The sequence below is a fragment of the Ursus arctos genome, unplaced genomic scaffold (assembly GCF_023065955.2).
Source record: "Ursus arctos isolate Adak ecotype North America unplaced genomic scaffold, UrsArc2.0 scaffold_23, whole genome shotgun sequence".
Lineage (NCBI taxonomy): Eukaryota > Metazoa > Chordata > Mammalia > Carnivora > Ursidae > Ursus > Ursus arctos.
The window spans coordinates 9,100,916-9,119,339 of record NW_026622908.1 but is presented as its reverse complement, the minus strand read 5'-3'; the positions used below and the strand labels follow the sequence as shown (position 1 = coordinate 9,119,339).

General features: G+C 44.8%; 1 long non-coding RNA gene across 2 annotated transcripts in view; it reads right to left on the bottom strand.

Moving 5' to 3' along the window:
* Positions 1–416: 416 nt before the first annotated feature.
* LOC130544651 (uncharacterized) overlaps positions 417–18,424 on the bottom strand; it is a 29,626-nt gene continuing 11,618 nt past the window's right edge. Inside the window, exons 2-4 of one of the 2 annotated variants that reach the window (XR_008961081.1) lie at positions 15,353–15,476; positions 14,503–14,664; positions 417–1,143 (exon numbers count right to left, since the gene is read on the bottom strand). This is a non-coding gene — a long non-coding RNA (uncharacterized LOC130544651). The remainder of the gene's footprint in view (positions 1,144–14,502; positions 14,665–15,352; positions 15,477–18,424) is intronic. The other variant, XR_008961080.1, reaches the window with a different exon arrangement.

Sequence of the window (18,424 nt, the reverse complement as noted above, 5' to 3'; positions counted from 1 at the left end):
ACCACCGGAAGCAGGAACACGGGCGTCACAAAGAGTTGGCTGTTACCCAGGGAAGCCTGGCACAGCGTGTGTGCAAGCCAGGGACTCAGTCAGTTGTGGTTTCCCTTGACCTGAAGAAAACCTTGTGATAAAACAATTTGCCATGTGCAGCCCTGGTGCGGGCTTCCTGCTATTGGGATGGCCAGGAGCCACCTCCATCCTTCCTCTCACAAAGGACACGAGGAGATGTGTACTGAAGTGTGACAGTGACAAAGGGATGTTAAAGAGTAAGGAGACACCTTCCACCTCACCAGATGTACAAACAGCAACAACAACAAAAACAAAGAAACAAATTAGAATTAGGTACCCTTTTCACCCATCAAATCAGAAAAGATTTTTTTATTTTTTAATGTTTTTTAGATTGTATTTATTTATTTGTCAGGGAGAGAGAACACAAGCACGGGGCAGGGGGTGGGGCAGAAGGAGAGGGAGAAGCAGACTCTCCACTGAGCAGAGAGCCCGACATGGGGCTCGATCCAGGACCCCGGGATCATGACCTGAGCTGAAGGCAGACACTTAACTGACAGAGCCACCCGGCGGCCCCAGACACGATTTTTTTAAATGATAAAATCCAGTGCTGCCAGATGTGGCGTAGCCCGTGCATTCTCACACTCTGCTAGTAACAGTGCACACGGATTGCGCTTCTCTGGAAGGTTACATTTCGTGAAGTCACCACAAACGCTGAATTAGCGAATACTGAAGCACTGTTCCTAGGGGAAGGACAAGTTAGACTACTGTGAGCCTCTCGCCCCAGCAGTTTTGTCCACCAATCAATACATACCTCGTTTCACCTGTGTTTCTCTTTAAAGACACCCTACTCAATCTACTGTCTATTGTGGACCCATTAACTCCTGAACCCCCAGCCTGCACTGCACCCCGGCCTGAGCAAAGCTTATCGAACACAGGACTTTTCTCCGTAAGGCACATCACAGCCTTCTCGTGCTTAGAAACACTAGCCAGCACTTCCGGACTGTGCTTGAAGGACATGTGGTGCTGTTGTTGTGTTGCTGGCGTCTCTTCTCATCACCAGAAGGCACATTTTCAGTACTACTCACTTCAGTTGAGATCAGTGGAAGATTTGGGGGGGGTGCTTCTCATTTTTGTCTAAAAATGTAAACAAAGTTTTATTGAACTATAACTGACATAGAACATTGTGTTAGTTTCAGGTGTACACGTTTCAAAATTTGTATGCATTGCAAAATGATCACCATCGTATACACCGCAAAATGCGAAGTCAAAGTAACCTCCATCACCACACCTAGTTACAATTTTTTTTCTCTTCATGAGAACTTTCAGGATCTACTCTCTTCGCTACTTTCAAATATACGATACGGTATTCCTAACTGTAGTGTCCATTAAGGTAGTTTTAACACCGAAACTATGACACTTTCTATTTGACAACTATTTCTCTTGTTAATTTTTAAAAAATACATTAGGAAAATGGCATAGAAATGCTTCAACTTTCTGTATTAGTCATTGCTACTTTTCTTCCCATCTAATGCTAGGCTTTTGTAAGGCCCATCCTCGAAGAGCTTTCAGGATAATGGGGATAAAGCTATGGGCACTTTGCAAGCGTGACCCCCTCCAACAGTCCTTGGTTTGTGGAACGCACAAGGTGAGGGGAGTAAAGGCGATGAAGCCGCTGAGATTAGTAGGTCGGATTCACTGGCTCAACAAAACCCTTCGTCTTTAAAACCACTGGAAATAAATGAAGGATTTTAAACTGAGTCAATAATGTGATCATATTTATCCCTTAGAAATATAGTTCAGAAATCACAAAGGAAGGATTAGGGAGAGAAGACTGATGGTTGAGAAATCAATTTTTAATATTTGCATCTTTTTGAAGAACTGCTGTTTCAATATAAGATAGTCTCTGTTCTCTAATTATATTATGTAAAACAGATATAATTTGTTTTTCCTTTCAACCTTTTGACCCCCTTCACCCATTTCTCCCACCCCCACGCTCTGGCAACCACCCCCCTGTTCTCTGTGTCTATGAGCTTGGTTTGGGGGTTGGGTTTTTTTTCAGATTCCACACATAAGGGATCATGTGGCATTTGTCTCCCTCTGTCTGACCTATTCACTTAGCATGGTGCCCTTGAGCGCTGTCCACGTTGTAACAAACGGCAGGATTTCATTTTTTTTTGTGGCTGGATAATATTCTACTTATATGCACACAATTTCTTTATCCACTCGTCCATCAATAAATACTGAGTTTGTTTCCATATCTTGGCTATTGTAAATACTGTTGCAATAAACATCGGGGTCCAAGTATCTTTTTGAGTTGTTTTCATTTTCTTTGAACAAAAAAATACCCGGAAGTGGAATTTCTGCATCATAGGGTAGTTCTGTTTTCATTTTGAGGAACTTCCATACTGTTTTCCGTGGTGGCTGCACCAGTTTGCACTCCGACCAACAGTGCAGGAGGGTTGCCTTTTCTCCACATCCTCGTCAACATTTGTTATCTCTTGTCTTTTTGATTCTACCCATTCTGGCAGGTGTGAGGTGGTATCTGATTTTGGTTTGATTTGCATTTCCCTGGTGATGAGCGATGTTCATCATCTATGTACCTGTTGGCCAATGGTACGTCTTCTTTGGAAAAATGTCTACTCAGATCTTCTGTCCATTTTTTAATAAGATTGTTTTTTTTTCTTTTTGCTATTGAGTTGGAGTTCCTTATTTTTTTTTTTAATATTAGCCCTTTATCAGATATATGATTTGCAAATATCTTTTCCTATTCAGGAGGTTGATTTTTCATTTCGTTGATTGTTTCCTTTGCTGTGTAGAAGCTTTTTAGTCTGATGCAGTCCCACTGATTTATGTATGCATTCATTGCTTTTGCTTTTGGTGTCAGATTCAAAAAATCTTCACCAAGACCAATGTCAGTGAGCTTACCACCTGCGTTTTCTTCTAAGAGTTTTATGGGTTCAAGTCTTACATTCAGGTCTTTATCCATTTTGAGTTCATTTTTGTGTATGTGGAAGAAAGTGGTCTAGTTTCAATTTTTTGCATGAGGTTGTCCAGTTTTCCCAACACCATTTACTGAAGACACATTTTAAGCAGCAAAATCACCAACAAAAAGCACAAAAATGCAAAAAACAGAGCCCTAAGTAGACTGCAAATGGATACTTGTTTGCAGTGTAACTGAAACAACAAGGCGGAACATCACCTTGTTCCACCTCACTGGGAATACACATGATGGGCAACTGTACCACGCAGGCAGCCCAGTTTTTAAAAATTTTTATTTAAATTCAATTTAGTTAACATATCAAGTATTACTAGTTTCAGGGGTAGAATTTAGTGATTCATCAGTTGCATATAACACCCAGTGCTCATAACATCAAGTGCCCTCCTTAAAGCCCATCACCCAGTTACCCTATCCCCCCACCCACCTCCCCTCCAGCAACCCTCAGTTTGTTTCCTAGAGTTAAGAGTCTCTAATGGTTTGCCTCCCTCTCTGTTTTTATCTTATTTTTTTTCCCTCTCTTCTCCTATGTTCATCTGTTTTGTTTCTTAAATTCCACATGCATGAAATCATGTGGTATTTGTCTATCTCTGACTGACTCACTTCACTTAGCATAATACCCTCTAGTTCCATCCACATCATTGCAAATGGCAAGGTTTCATTCTTTTTGATGGCTGAGTAACGCAACCTCTTTGACCTCGGCCTCAGCAACTTCTTGCTAGACACGTCTCCAAAGGCAAGGGAAACAAAAGCAAAAATGAACTACTGGGACTTCATCGGGATAAAAAGCTTTTGCACAGCAAAGGAAACAATCAACACAACTAAAAGGCAACCTACAGAATGGAAGAAGATATTCACAAATGACATATCAGATAAAGGGCTAGTACTCAAAATCTATAAAGAACTTATCAAACTCAACACCCAAAACCCAAAAAATCCAGTCAAGAAACGGGCAGAAGACATGAACAGACATTTCTCCAAAGAAAACAGACAGATGGCCAACAGACACATAAAAAATTGCTCAACATCACTTGGCATCAGGGAAATACAAATCAAAACCACAATGAGACCACCTCACACCTGCCAGAATGGCTAAAATTAACAACTCAGGAAACAACAGATGTTGGTGAGGATGTGGAGAAAGGGGAACTGTCTTATACTGTTGGTAGGAATTCAGGCTGGTGCAGCCACTCTGGAAAACAGTATGGAGGTTCCTCAAAAAGTTAAAAATAGAGCTACCCTACAACCCAGCAATTACACTACTAGGTCTTTATCCAAAGGATACAAACACAGTATTCAAAGGACACCCGCACTCCAGTGTTTATAGCAGCAATGTCCACAAAAGCCAAACTATGGAAAGAGCCCAGATGTCCATCAACAGATGAATGGATAAAGATGAGTTATGCCCATTTTATTGGTGAAGGCACCAAGGCACAGGGAGACTACACTATTTAATTAAGGTCAACCAGCTAGAAAGAGATTGAGCTACGATAAATCCCAGATTTTTCTGATTCTATAGCTTCTATGCCAATGCTTCTCAAGGTACCTGGTGGGGAGGGGCCAGTTGGGTGATAATAGAAAAATGAAATGGGAAAAAAATTATAAAATACCATATGTGCTTCGATGTCATGACAATATCAAAGTTTTTAAACAATTTAAACAATATCAAAGTTTTTAAACATTTTAAAATAAAACAAAGTTTTAATATCTCACACAGCTGGTAAAAACGCTTTGGTCCAGACAGGACTCTTGACTAGCTCTGCGCTACACCAAAAGAATTGGATATTCCTGACTTTCCAGGTGATCTGGGGACTGGGGTTGAGGCTCCATGAGAAAAGTTCACAATCTCTTTCACCTGCACGGAACTTGATAATTTCACCAATCAACTTTCAGTCATTTGACCCCTTTCACGTCTGGGAGGCGGGATGTAGGTTTTCTGCCCGCCCCCCCCCCCCCCCATCTTCAGATAAGAAAACCTGCTTTTCCCTCTGGCCAGGACACTGCTTCCCTGGGTTCCTCACCAGGTTGACTCGTCAGTAGCCTTGGGGTCTCTGCTCAGTATCACTTCCTCAGAACGGCCCTCCGCAACACCTCGTCTAGATAGCACCTCTGACCCTTCCAGTCACCATGCCCTGTTTCACTCCATCACCATCGAAAGTTGTCTCTTTGTCTATTTGTTTACCAGTTTCTCTCTTCCCTTTTATAAGACAAAATCCAGAAGGGCACAAACCTCTCAGTTCATCGGGTTTCTCCCCGGTACCTGGCAGAGTTAGGCTCCCTGAGGGATTTGTTGAATGAATGCAATAAGAACACAGAACCACAGAGTGGTAAAATATAGCTTACCTAAGGTCAAAATCAAGTAAGTGCAGGAGCTGGAAACCAAATCCACTCAGTAATTTCCCAGATGAGATTTATGTGTCTCCTTCTCAGAGTCAGGCATCAGGCAGGGCCCTGGGGGGCTGCTGGTGGGTGAGAGAGTTCAGCTCCCTGTCCTGCTGGGGGCTTACAGACCCAGCGCCAAACCTAGGGGCCTCCTCTCTGCCTTTCTGACCCTTCTGGTTTCTTTCATTTGTAGGTACTCTTTTGCCTATGATGAACACTTTCTCACAAACAATTGTGTTATCTTGTAAGCAGGGATTATTACTACATCTCCTTTCAGGGTTGCCAGTTAAAATATGGTTATATTTGAATTGCAAATGAACGATGAGCAATTCTTTAGGATAAGTGTGTCCCATGCAATACTCAGGACATACTTACACTAAGAAATTACTCATCGTTATCTGAAATTCAAGTTTAACTAGATGCTCTGGGTTTTTCCTTTCTTTTTTTCTTCTCAGTCTGGTAATGCTACACATTTGCAGACAAGGAGACTGGCGCTCAGTGCGAACACACTGACTTATAAGGCTTGCCCCTAGGGCACACAACCAGTGGGAGGGCCACCACCAGCCTATCCAAAATCAGCTCACTCCTCATTCTCTCTCAAAGACCCTGTGCTTCTGTGCCCAAGCCAATGCCCGCTGTCTAAATCCACATACTCCGAGAATCCTCTTGCAGTTGAAAAATCTCTCTCACCTCCAGCAAAAAAGCAGCTTTCATGACTATATTTGATTATTTTTACTAAATCTTTTCTGATTATAGAAACGCATACCTGCAATACATTCACACAGTGGAACACTACACCACAGTGAAAAAGAGCAGGTTTCTGCTACACTCAACAAGCATATCAGTGAGTTTTGGGGTATTTGTACACATTGTCTTAAATAATATTGAACAAGAGTCCAGATACAAGAGGAAATCCTGTATAACTCCATATATATGAAGTTCCAAAATAGGAAAAACCAACCTATGGGGACAGAATAATGATTCCTGGGGGGGGAGGGATACGGGGTGACTAGGAAGGGACACGAGGGAATTTGGGGGATTTTGGTAATGTATATCTTAATCTTGGTGAAGTTACACACATGTGTAAATATATAAATCCAAGGTATTCGGTTGAGATTTGCACACTTTTCCATTTGTAGGTTATATGTCAATGAAAAACTAAAAACATAATAATAATACATGCTCACTGTTAAAAATGAATAAAGTACAGACAAATCTAAGAGAAAAAAAAGTGTGTATTCTCACCACTGGGAGACTGCACAAGCAACATCTTGAAGGGTATCCTTCCAGATATTTTCCCAGCAGCATTAACTTTTTATGAGCATTTCCTACGAAAGGATTTCAGGAGCTAGTATCAATCAGTAGAGATGCTAATTTATTTAGGAGTCTAAATTTCTGGACAAGTCTTTCACTTACCCAGAAAGCCCTGACACAACTAGATTTAATTTGACCATTTTTAGAAGAGCATGGAACAATTAACATCAAATAAATGGAATTAAAATCAAATTGAACACAGTCTTTCAATGATATGACTTAGAATTTGATTTTAAGTACAGTAATGAATATAAAATGAAAGCGTGAAGGCTGAAAAGAGCTCCGGGGGCCTCCTGGGACCCGGAGTGCCACCTGCTGGTCACGGTCTGCAATGACATCCCACCACCGTCTCGGGTAAAATCATGGCCTCCCTACTTACAAGCCCCACATTTGATACCCCCTTTCCTTGTATAAGTTTGTATCTCCCCCAAGAGTTTCCCAGAAATCTTTTCTTCTCTGATGTATTTCACAGTTCCCAGCACAGAGGAGTAAGTTAATAAATATTTGTTAAAGAATGAATGAAAGGCTGGATGAATGGACAGACGGACACACGAAAGGACCGAAGGGTATTCTTCTGCATCACTATGAAACAAGGGAGTAATCTCTGCCCTACCCATCTCTTTGTTTTGCTTTGTTTTTAATAAAAATGATTATTTGATATACATATATATGAATACGTAGTGAAATGATTACTACTCAAACTGATTAGCGTATCTCTTCACACAGTTACCTTTCAGTGATGAGAGCACCTGCAGTCTACTCTCAGCATATTTCCAGTATTGAAGAGTCTCACTAAGAATAGCCACCATGCTGTACATTAGGTATCTAGACCAGTCATCCTGCATTACTGCAACTTTGTGCTCTTTGACCGTTTCCCCCACCTCCTGGCCCTCGTGACCCGCGGTTCTACGATGCTGCTTCTATATATCTGACTTCTTTAGATTTCACGTTTAAGTGACAGCATGCAGGGTTGTTTGTTTTTTTTTTTTTTTTTCCTTCTTCATGGGCTTTTTTGGGAAAGTGGATAACCATTGGGGGAGACCAGATGAATGTGAGGGATTATTATGACAACCCAGCGGCAGGGGGTGGAGGAGTCAAATGGTGACCAGGGTGAGCAGTGAGGCTACAGAAACAGGTACTGCGTTAACAACAGGAAACAAATACATGTGAAATGTCTTGAGTCAGACACTTAATAGACATCCGACAGATGTCAGCTCTTTGCCCTTTCCTCTTCCTCCTTGGCAGGCCAGCTCACAAATCCTTTCCGCAGAACCTGGCAAGCTAAGGACGGAGATTTGTCCTCTTCTGGGCTCACTCAGAGGTGAGGTGATGGTGGTTTGTCTGGTAGCAGTTGTGAAACAGGCCAGGGTTCTGCGCCTGCGGGTGTGAGCTGGCCCGTCAAAGCCCTCCTGAGTTAGGACAGGCAGTTTCTGAGATCGCTGTCGGGCTGTCTGATAGCGAGGTGCCCACCCGAGTGTCCACTGGTGACAGCACTTGACAAGCGTCACGCTGGTCCTGCTTTTAGATGCTGCACAGTAGGGCTCTGGCCTGCATAAAGGCGGTGTGGTCAGCGGAAAGAGTGTGGACAAGGGGTCAGAAGGCTGGGCTCTGCCACTCGCTAGCTGGGTGACCTTGAGCATGTCGGCTTGCCCTTGCCAGTATACAAACTGTCTCATTAGGACAGTGTAATGAGATCATGCCTGGGAAAACACTATGTAAACTAAAGCACTGGATCTAGGTTAAAGCGTGGCTGTTAATAAAACCCCACATGGTCACTATACCCGAGAAGTGCCCTGAGTGAGCTCAGAAACTACGGGGAGCGCCGCCTGCATTGGTCTGGATCCAGCTTCACCTTATGGAATCCAATCCCATTTTAGCAGTTACATCACCATCTTAATCACGTGGAGCTTATGGCCCACCAAGACCTACCCCCTGCTGGCTTCTTAAAATCTGGGCTTCGCCCCATATACCACTCTTTGTTTGGGCAATCGACCTTTTGAAACTACATGGAGACTTTGTATTACATTTGCACCAGGTAAATTTAATCTCACTGCTCTGGCCCATCTCTACAGGCTAGTAAAATGTTTTTCATAGTCCTTTGGCACTTCCATACGTTCTCTCTCCCTGCCAACTTGATGAGAGCCGCACGTTTCAACAGTGTACAATCCATGCGTTCGTTCATTCAATATACATTTACTGAGCACCTACTGTTGCCTAGACACAGTGACGGGGGTCGGGAGATAGAGAGGGTCTATCTGATAGAGGGTGGCAGGTGCCAGGGTAGTGGTCACAGTGCCGTGGCCACTGGGGGCTCAGAGAGCAGGGGCATTCCCAGTGCTCCCAGCCACAGTGGGAAGGTTTCCAAGTTCAGAAGATTTGACAGTGGTCAGTGGCCGTTCTCCTCTTCTTTCTGAGAGCACCCCTGGACTCTGCTTTCCAGCCCTGATGATTCTCGGTGGTTCCATAGGAACGACCAGGTCTTTCTTCCTGGGCAGGTGAGGACAGGAAGTCCGCTGTGACAAGCCTCTCATGATTTTCTCTGCCTTCCAAGCAAAGAAACTGCAGGTAGCAATAGCTAGCCTCCTCTTACCTTTCTAGCCTCACCCCATCCTCATCCCCGGGCCAGTGCACACGCTCATTCTGCAAATATTGGCAGATTTCCTGCTCTGGACCAACACTGTGTTGGGCTCCACTGTGTTCTCTTAAATCCTCTCTGAGTTCGGAATCTCCACAATGGGGAGCAGGGCAATCCTTCTCCACTGGGGGACCCTCTTCCCTAGTCCTTTCACCCCAGCCAAAATGAAGATCTGAGCCTCTGCCTCCCTACACCCCAGGCTTAGCACTCCCAGGCAGGATGTAAAGGTGCTGAGGGAGGGAGGAAAGTGTGAGGTGTCAAGGCACACCTTGTCCTCTTGGTGCCTTCCTTAGCAGAGTGCTGTGATGAGGAAAACCCGAACTCTGAGTGAAGAGACACAGACTTGAGTCCCAGAACGGCCACCAGCCAATGCTGTGACTTTAAATACAGCCTGGAGAGCCAGATCCGTAGACCAGATCTCCAGATCTCAGAGTCCCCACTCAGCTCTAATAGTCTGACCCTTTCTATGCGAATCCCTAATGCCTGGGCGGATCTTCCACTCTTTTCTGGGCTAGCTTTATAGAAGAATAAAAAATCTTATAAAAAGAGGCAGAAGGAAGGGAAAGGAGGTTAGCCCACCTTCCTTACAATGAAACACGCGCCGGCAAGAAGCAGCCCAGAGCTGAAAAACAATTGCTAAGGGCTATAACTTCAGAATATCCTAAGATTCTTCCTTGCCAGAAACTTGACTTCTTGTAGGCCTGGCCTAATCTTGTCCAGACTCAAGTTCCATGCTAATTGTCAAGACTGGCTTGAATTATTCATGGCATTTCTACACTGGAATGGCTCGGGGGGATATCCTTTGCAGAAGTATTCATCCTTTCGCGCCTTCAGGACTCCTCAGGACTGAGCTAGCTGGATAGGAGTCCCTTCGCTTTCTTGGGCCTTGTTTCAGCACCTGTAAGCAAGGAAGGCACTTTCTCCTAGCTCTCGAAGGCCTTTGGTTCGGTCGTGGCAGGTGCCTCAGCCCACGATTCCACATGCAGCTCCCAACAGGCAGCGAACCATAGACACACACACACACACACACACACACACACACACACGTACACAAAAAGGATGCCATCTGACAATTAAATGCAAAGGGAATTATGCAATTAGCCAAGGACACTGATCACACAACATGTGAGTCTAATTCAGCACATGCAAATATTCACTAAATTAGATAAATATGGGTTTGCACTCACTCTGGTACACAGATTGAGTTGTAAAGTTAAGGAAAATATAGAAGTTGATGATGAGACAGGAGTGATAAACATAGGGTAAGTGCACTAGGCCCATCAGGGTTATTAACCAAGTAATCATCTCACGCCTAAGGTGGAGTGTTCGAGGAGCCCCAGGCCCGTAGTCTGACAACTGTGTAATCAAGTTACCACGTTTCCTAGAACATGAAACACATCCTTCATTTTTACATAGCACTTGTCACCCGGGGAACTCCAGCACCTGGGACTGGTTCTATTGGCTCGCCAACTGGCCCAATGCACTTTGCTGAGGTGGGCAAGGCTTCGTGTACTGTCATAGAAAAGGAAGCCTGGATCCTAACCGTCCTCAGATCTCCTGAACCTGTCACATATGATAAATCTTTAAGTCTGTGAAGTAACTCCTAGATGAGTGAACCTGTCAGGGTCAGGACCGTTCATGGAGCGGTAGCCATCGTGAGAGCCGAGGTTCTGGAGACAGACTGCGTGAATTTGAATCCTGGGTCTATCATTAATTCTTTGACAAGTCAGTTCAGCTCATTGGGCCCTGGCTTCCTCATCTCTGTCATGGGGACAATAGTATCACCTATCTTTTGGGGTAGATACAAGGATTAAAGGAATTATTATTACCTGTAAAAGTACTAGCAACACTATCTAACACACAGTAAACACCCAAAAAGTGGCTTATTTCTTCCCATTTAGTTTCCCCTCTTCATTAGTTCATTCATTCAGCCAAGTAAGGGCCCACTATGTACAAGGCACCATGCTAAGACAATGACCATGGGGGGGATGCACGCACGCATCCCACAGTCACATTGGCATTAGGGAGGAAGTGTTACGTGTGACATGTACTATTTAAGTGTTTACAAAATGCTCCGGGGGCAACCTTCCGGCAAGGCAACCGGAGAAGGCTTCATTGAAGACAGGCCAGGATGAGATTTTTAACAGAGGGGAGACTGAGTAGAAAGACATGCAACATTCTAGGCCGAGGGTACAGCACATGCAAAGATGCCAAGTCAGAAGATTCACGGCAGGGGCGTCTGGGTGGCGCAGTCAGTTGGTTGTCTGACTGTCGGTTTCGGCTCTGGTCATGATCTCAGGGCCATGGGATGGAGCCTTGCACCGGCTCTGCACTCAGCATGGAGTCTCCTTGGGATTCTCTCTCCCTCTGCCTCTGCCCATCCTGCTCTCTCTCTCTCTCTCCAAAATAAATAAATACATTTTAAAAAAAAAAAGATAACATTAAAAAAAAAAAGATCCAAGGCAACATCAAGTTATTGCCAGAAGTGATGGGTAAGGCCAGAAAGCAGCTTTGAGGTCATTTATGGCTGGAGGTGGGAAGTAGAGGGGTGGTTCTCGATTTCAAGCCCTGAGTATTAACTTTATCCTATGAGCCATGGAAAGTCCCTGGAACATTTTAAATGACACATTTTAGGACAAAGCAGTGTTCAAGGAAGATGATTCTGGCAGGTGAGCCAGAAAGGATGGAAGAGAAAAAGCCTGGTGAGAATGTGAGCTAGGAGGCTACTGCAACCGTCCAAGCATGCAGTAACAGGGTAAGAATGAAAAGAAATGCCAGGGACATTGGGAAAGGAAAATGACAGGACTCGGTGACCAAGAGGCTGTGCAGAGCAAGGATAAGGAGGAGGAGGAGATGACCGTACAGTTTTGAATGTGAGTTGCGTGGACAGAAAAGGAGGCTTGCTGGTCCTTGAAAGACTCCGATTCCCAGTTGCCTAGAGCAGAAGTTCCGAACATGGGCTTAAGAGTGGAAGAGTTGGGGATACCTGCTATGCCATTTGCTAGCTGTATTACCCTCAGCCAGTTTTAACCTCCCAGAGCTTTTCTCATTTTCAAAATAGGGATAAAAACAACATACTTCTCATGGATGTGAAGACTAACTAAGAGAATAATGTGATGAAACCGTAAAGCACCCGCAAAGTTCCCGCCCAAAGAGAGCGCAGAGTAAATGCCGAACGAAAGACTGCCAGGGCCCCCAAAGAGAGGATACAAAAATATTGAATAATACTCTGCACTCAAATTCTGCTGAGCAAATATTCACGTTATGATTATTCAGAAGCTCTTGCCAGATCTTGCAGAAGCACCGCCGTCACGACATCCTGTCACTGTGTTAGAACCCCGGAAAAGCACCGGTTAAAAAGAAACCAGCTCCACGTATGGCTTTGGGGCCAGAAGGAGAAAGAGCAGTGAGGAATAATGCCTGCTAAATGGAATTGGACCCTGAATTTGGATACATTCCTCCTATATTCTCCTCCAGGACCCCATCGTTTTCTTTCTCGCGCCTCTCAGGCAACACCAGCTTCCACATACCTTTCCTGATTTCCTGTGACAAACGGGAAGATGATCCCAGGGGCTGCTGATCAGTCAGCTGGGGTGTGTGAACTTCAAAGGCCTATTGACACAGCTGCAGGGCCCTGGGCCAGGGGCCAGGGGGGCAGGACTGTCTGAAATGCCGGAGCCATACCTCGAGAGCAGCAAAACGGCAAAGGGACCAATAAACCATCCCGGGTCTTGGAGGGAGTGCTGTTATTTAGGCAACAAAAATTCAGCATGCCAAAGCAAAGTGGTTCTATCAAATGAGCGCCCGGAGTTTGGAAATTACAGGCCTAAATCTTGGTCTGATCCATTTTCTGTCACTGCAGAGCTCTGCGCACAGCTGATGTCTTATTGCAGGCAAAGCTGCCCTTCAGCCAAACTACTCTGAAGTTTTCAAAAATACCCAGACCCCTCTGAGACAATCCTGTAAGGGCCCAAAAAACCAAAAACACAGCAAGCTATGAAGCAGGCTGTCAGTCTGTCTGTCAGTCTGTCAGACTTCAAAGCCTGTGCCTCTTCCAGTTTCCAAGGTGAACTCAGCAATAGCATTGAATCATACCATGTTGGAAGATTCCAGTAAGCAAGTCTGCTCCCCCCGTATCACAGGGGAGATGACTACAGCCCAGGAGTTGGGTGACGTGTCTACGATCACACAGCACGTGACAGTTCCTATGGTGGAAATCAATAAGCTAGCAAGATACTGGATTATCTTAAAGAGACGATTTCCTTATAATCAAATAACAATTAATCTTTTCAAACTTTTTTTTTTTTTTTACATTTGTTGCCTCAGTTGGTCCCACACCATCAATGAAGTCTTTACGGTCACTGACATTGCCAGCCCCTTTCACAGAAAAGGAATCTGAGGTTCAGAGAGGTCCATGGCTTGCCCTAGGTCACAGAGCTAGCAGGTACCACAGCCAGGGCAAGAACCAGAGTCTTTGGGTTCTAAGCCAGTGGGCCAGGATTAACCAAATCCAATTCTGTGTCCCAGGCCGTGCTTAGAGCAGATAAGATGTGTCTGTGCTGGGAGGTACAGAGATACAGAACAGCAGAGAGCAGGAAAGGCAATATGTCCTAGTAGAGCCAACAAACTAGACAAGAAACCTTAAATTATGACGCACTTACTAACTCTACTAAGAGATAAGAGTATGTTATCTTAGAGTATGTTTTCTTGTCCACTATATCTTTCTCAAGCATTTCTATAAATTAAATCCAAAAAAAAAAAAAAAAGAGCTAAAGCAGACCGCTGCTTGTGGGTTTCTAAAGACCTGCCCCCACAGCTGAGCTCTGAGCACAGCTGCCCTGTAGCCAGGGACGGAGGGAGACAGCAGGAGGGGGCAGAGAAGGCAGAGCCAGGTGGTCAGGAGGAATGATTTCCTGGCCAGTCTGCCTCCTGGGAATCTCTTTCCCCAGAGTGATTGCAACCAGAAAATATAAAAACAAAAATGAACGTGGATTTGTCTGGATTATAATAACGTATATCACTTAGTACTTACCCAAATGTGCAGAAGTTGTGCTCAGTCCTTTATGTCCATTATCCCATCTCACCCGACCACAACCCTTCAAGCTGGGTATTTTGATCCCTATTTCGGTGAGGGGAATGTGGGGCTCAGAGAGGTTAAGTAATTTACCTAGGGTCACACAGATGTCATGATGAGGTGACTTTGAATCAAGGTCCATTTCCCTCCAAAGTCCTGACTTGTATCCACATCCTGTCCTCATTCCAAGAAGATAACGGACTAGAGGATGCCTCTCCCTTCTCCAAACCCTGAGTTTCCCTCGGAGGTGGCCATCTAGGATATGACACAGATAGGACATTTTCACAGTGACGCCAAAATAACGGGCATCTAAAAATTTTGGTTAACCAGTATCTTTCCCTTTTTTAATAAAAAAAAAGTGTCATTTTGCATTATTCAAAGCAGCTTAAAAACAATTCCAGATTCTTATTTCAAAGATTGAATTTGGAATGAAGCTTAGTGCTATTTAAAAAGCACATGTAAAACTATCCGTTTTGTGGGCAGATTCAAATGCAATTACTGCAACCGATTTCCATACTGAAAAATACTGTGAGTTTTTATCGAGCATTTGCAGTAAAAGCTGAGAGGGGAGCTATCTACTTCTTTTCGGAAGATCCTAAGTGTTTTGCCGACAAAATGAATCATGTATGTCCGAGTCAGTCTCTGTACTGTATGAGAAAGCAGCACAGTGAGCCGCTGAATTCTACCAAATTCTATCTGGGTGTTGTGGGATATATTAGGTCAGACCAGATCTGGAAACCAGGAGTTTAAGGGGAATTCACAAGTGCCAAGGTGGGAGAAGACAGACACCTGCTAAAGGAAGCAGTGGGACGCTGGAGGGCTCGGTGACTGCCTGTAACCCTGTGGGGCGATGCCCCCCAAGCCTGCCTTGGCTGATCAGGAGCCTGCCCTGTCTTCCGGGCTCCCCACTCCAAGACACAACTGAGAGCCGGCCAAGGTTTACCTAACTCACTTAAGCTGACTTCAGTGATCACTCCGAGAGAAACCAGGCCTCCTCCAGGGACTCTGAAGCAGCAGTTTGACAGGCTCGGAAAAGCAAACAACTTCTCCGAATGAAGGCCATGTCCCTGGAAAAGAAAACGAGAAAGAAGAGTGGTGAGTGAAAAGCTGGCCTTGTTGCTATGACCTGAGGGCAGCTGCTGTGCCTGTGGCAGGTGCCCAGCAGTCCCCGGGCTCAGAGCAAGTGACCCATACATGTGGCTGAAAGGGGGAAAGAACAGAACATGGGTTCCTAGGGATGAAAAACACCTACAGAAAGCTAACCAAATAAGTTAGTACAATAGAGGAGGAACATAGAAAAAAGTCACGTTTGCTAAATTGGGGAGTAGCAGAGAGGTCTCGCGGTTACAGGAGAAAAACAAAATAATAGTAATAATAATAGTAGTTAACATTTGTGTCAGACAATGTTCTACTGCTTGACTGTAAATTCCAAAAGGACAAGGACTTTGCCTCTTTCACTCACCTGTATACACAGAGCACCTAACTCAGGGCTTGGGAGCATAGTGGGCATTCAGGATACTATGCGTTAGTAAATGAATAGAGAAAACAGAGTCACAAGTATGGGAGGGGGGTGGAAATAGCTAAAGTAAAAAAAAAGTTTTGAAGGGTGATAATTATGAGTTCATTTTCTTCAACACTGAGAACCAAGTAGGTGTTGGGCATTGAACTTGGCCCTGATGATAAAGAGGTTAAAAGACAGGGTATCTCCTGGTCTTGGGGAGATGGCACGTAAAACTAGGGCCTTATTCAATGAACCAACATTTATCGAGCCCCTGCTCTGGGCCAGGCACCTAGCTGGGCACCGGGGGGAGAGAGAGATAAGGAAGTCCCTCTCTCTGTCCTCCAGGAGCTCACAGTGGTGTAGGAGGGGTGTCTGTAAGAGATGTGGGTGTGCAAGGCTGTGATGGAGACAGGAGGTGAGGAATCTGCCTTCTGAAGGAGATCAGAACGGCTACCCTTCATTACCAGACTTCAAACAAAGGGTAATAATCACTGATCAGGGAGGTGATAGGATTCCTCCTTTGATTGGGACTTTTTCATGTAATAAATTCCTGGTCCCCACTCCCAGGAATCTGTAGATATACTTTTCTTTTTGGTATATATACATTTTTAATGTTCTAGAACCTGGAAAAAAATGGGTTCTTCCCATCTACAAAGAAGCACTAAGACTACATGATCCTCAGCTCTGTGACAATTTTAACATCACATGCTACAGTAATACAACGAGGACAGAACTCAGACTCCAATTCTATAAAAGGTCCTCGGGATTTTGTGTTCAATTATCCCCAAAGCATTTAAAAAATTTAGATGTGCTAATTGCTCGATATATGGCAGCAACTGTTGCTGTTGCAGCTGAGTCCGGGGCTGCAAATACCCACCCAGGGCACATCCGTTGAGTGAGGTTTCCCAAAGGAAGTCCGGAAGAGCTGAAGGGGACTTCTTACCCAGCTGCCTGCCATTGCCAGCAGGCTCCGACCCCATCTAGCTCCATGGTGGGCACAAGCCAGCTCCAGCTCTGGGCTGTCCCATCTCCTGGGTCCCTTCTACCTGCCCACTTAAACCCTGCCCAGATTGGACCCGGCACAATCCATGTGGGGGCAGAGTAACTAACTAGTTAAAAGAACCCGGGAGGACTGAGATCTGATCGGGAGCAGCTGCGATCTAACCCAGCACATGGGGATTTGTGCCATTTAAAGCTCTTGACAGCTGTTTTGTGGTGGCCGTGGCAACTCCCTATGCTGCCGAAAAAAGCACCACCCCGCCTTGTCCCACTGGGTCGAACTTGGGAAGTGGGGCAGCAAGATGAAAAAGGTCTAGGAGCGCAGGAGCTAGAGCACCTCCCTCTCTCCCCTGGACCCGCCTGGTTGGAGGCAGGGAGCTGCTCTTTTCATACCTGGCCACCCGTGTGTGGCTCTGGTGATGATGAAAAAGCAGGATTCCCAAATCCCGAACCTGTCCTTTGAATCTAGACACCTCAGATGACACTCGTCTTTTCCCCTTACTTCTTTTCTCCTTTTTTTCGTGCTTAACGTATTACACAACACCTCACCCTCCAAGTTGTGCAAACCATATGCGGAGAGTTGAAAAACTGGTCTAACTTCAGTGAGACACAGATTACCCAACATGGTGAACGAAAGACCCAAAAAAAAGGAACGAATGAATATTCCCTTGGATTTTATAACTAGTAAATGGAAAACATGTTGGATGGGAAAGTAACAAAAAGAGATTTCAAACTTGTCCCCTCCTCCTTCCTTCTCGGCTATGTAGTGAACATGAAAGTTTTCAGTAGTCTTACAGCTTCCCTTTATATCCGTGCTGAATTTCACATCAACACACGAGACAGTGTCGCATGGAAATGCTTCGGCTTGCTTTTTCATTACTTTTCCATAAAAGATCTGTTACGACTTTAAAATTAGTACATTTCGCTCTTAGTAGAGCTACTTTTCATCAGCCAGTGACTTGGATTTAAATTTCACATGCTTCAATAAGATATGACAGTTGTCATTCAAATAAGCATTACTATATCCCACTTTTCCTATTATTGGGTTATGCTGGAGTATGGGGAGGGGTAGATGCTTAAAGACGTCTCCAGTGTCACCAGCATTGTTTTCGTAGGAACTTCCAGAGGCAACGAAACTGGGTATATGAACTGGGAGCAGGTAGACCTGGATTCCAATTCTGACTCTATAGCTAACTTGGCCATCATTAACCCTTTTGCACCTCAGTTTTCCTCTCTATAAAGTGGGACACAACTACCCTGTGAAGTAGGTGAGGGCTGCCACAGCCCAGCGAAGAACACAGCTTTCAGTGGAAAGCCCTTAGGAGTAAACAGATTCCGCTTCCAATTCCAGCCCTGCCACTTAGGGACCATGACTGTAACAAACTATAGAAATGATCCCTGAAAGTACAGTCTTAGGGACCGTGACTGTAAAACGCTCTGCTTCACTTTCCTAGCCCGTGGTGAACACCTGTGCTGAGGATTAAATGAGATGCCATCTGTGCAGTGTCACCAGAG